Here is a 2,148-nt window from a genome sequence, read left to right as displayed (position 1 = left end):
TTCGGCCATCCTCAAGGACAATCTAAACATTTAACAGCTTATAATTTATTCATTTGTAACTATTTTAAAAAAACAACATTACTATTAATAATATACCATACCTTAAATATAAATTCACAGCTCACATCAAAATGTAATTAATGTTTCACAGGCTATTTTGCCAAGGTCATCAATTACAAGTCAAAATCACCCTATGAAAAAGTAAATTAATAGAAAATCAAATTAATTAATAATAAGCTTACCTAAGCTTATGTCTAGTTACCTATTTTTTAAAACTTTAATTTTAGGTTAAAACTACACTATCCACTATTAGATAAACAAACTATTTATAACCTTCCACACAATCAGGTCAGGCTTATTATTATTTTAATTCAAATTGTATTTTGGTCTCAATTCTTATTTATTCCAATTATTAAATTCATATTAAAATTAATTGTAAATGGTAACAAAACTTTTTCCCATATTTTTCATAAATTTATTTTACTTAAAATCTCTGCATAGTGTTGGTTCAAATTCCTTGTATCTGTTTTAAAATTTACTTAAAATTGCCCGAAACGTTGGACTATTGATATAATAAAAAGTGTTGAGACTTAAAAAGGATACCATTTGATTCATTTAATAGATAAGTACCAGTCTCAAAAATTTGAATAAATTATATATAAAATAAAAATTTAGAATAAAAGAAAAAGATATTAAATTAGAGATACTTTGATATGAGAAAAATAAAGAAAATTAAAACTCTTGAACATATTATGCTTTGGTGGTAAATCTGTATTTGTATTTGTTAAAAATGGATATAAGTCATTAACTCAAATATTTAAAAGCTAAAATTATACACAAAAACCCTTTTTTGTACCCCTATTCTGGATATTTCTGATATACGAGGAGGTTATCCTACAGGTTATCAACTTATTTTAACCAGAGTGGGAAGGTCGAGTGGCCCCATCATATCACCACGAAAGCCCTGCAAAGCGAGACAAGACGTTGGTGCTTAATCAATAGTAGTGTCTTATTTAAGTTCCTTTTTGGCCTCATCTGAACCATCTTCATCATGATCATAATTACATGAGTACAGTCAATCAATGATCTTCTAAAATATTTTTTTAGTATTTTCCCTCTTGCATTGCACTCCTCTAAGAGTCTAGTGGGTTTAATACATAACCCAATCCCACAAAACAAAAGATTTACATTTATATTTGGACTCTTTAAAAGGGTTTAGGACTTAACTCTACTTCCAGCAGGAATAGTTAAGTACCCAAAGGCGAAATTTACTCCATGAAATAAATTCACACTCCCGAGCTGTTTTTAACATTCGTGGTCACCTGTAGCTACTCTCCTTTTACATACAACGTTGTGGTGTTATAACATATATGAAAAACTAAAATAAAACAAAAAAATGTTACACCTATATTGTACCGAATGATGGCGACACACTTCGATGAATCGCTACTTTTGATTCCTTTGATGGCGGAATATTTATTTTAGAACTTATAGAAATTTAAAAATACTGTAGTGTTTAGTACATATTATTTATTCAAAAAAAAGAAATTTACCAAACATTGAGTACTGAAATGCTGTGGATGGTATTTCCTCAAATCCTTGGGTAATAAACTAGACCTCTATAAAACAGGCTTAGACCGGATCTACGGGAAAACCCAGCTCTATCTACTGTTAAGATATACAGCTGTCGTTCTTGATGTTATTCTCAATGGCTCTTGTCGAAGTTAGATATAAATAAATAGAGGAAAAAAGTATTTCAATTTAAAATATGACACGGATAGGATATAAATAATGGGTTGAAAACATTGTAATAGCAAAATAAAAACAAGACATTAGGAAGGTTTTGAAAAATTAATAATATTATTTAAACTTCTTAAGTAGCAATTTGGCATTTGTCATATCATAACCATCTCATAAAAAAAATATTTTCATTTATCACCCTATTTTAAGATTAAATTAATCCTCGCTCGTTTGAGAAGTTATATTTATGTTATTCACAGTGACAATATTTCCACACACTAATTTTGCAAATAAGATTTCAGTTAACAGATAGACAAACTCCAATTTTAACAAAACAAAAATACTTCTTGCTCTAAACTTTTAACATTTTTCTTTTGCAAAAGTATGAAAAAAATATAATAGTTAACT

General features: G+C 28.2%; 1 long non-coding RNA gene across 1 annotated transcript; it reads right to left on the bottom strand.

Annotated features, from left to right (window-relative positions):
- Positions 1–2: 2 nt before the first annotated feature.
- On the bottom strand, positions 3–1,628 carry LOC136796880 (uncharacterized). Its single transcript, XR_010844662.1, has 3 exons — positions 1,554–1,628; positions 102–191; positions 3–22 (listed from the first exon to the last, which is right to left on the bottom strand). It is a non-coding gene; the product is annotated as an uncharacterized lncRNA (long non-coding RNA).
- Between the last annotated feature and the right edge of the window lie 520 nt (positions 1,629–2,148).

Source organism: Halyomorpha halys, unplaced genomic scaffold (genome assembly GCF_000696795.3).
Source record: "Halyomorpha halys isolate HHAL.00 unplaced genomic scaffold, Hhal_1.1 Scaffold388.1, whole genome shotgun sequence".
NCBI lineage: Eukaryota > Metazoa > Arthropoda > Insecta > Hemiptera > Pentatomidae > Halyomorpha > Halyomorpha halys.
This window is presented reverse-complemented; position numbering and strand designations above follow the sequence as displayed.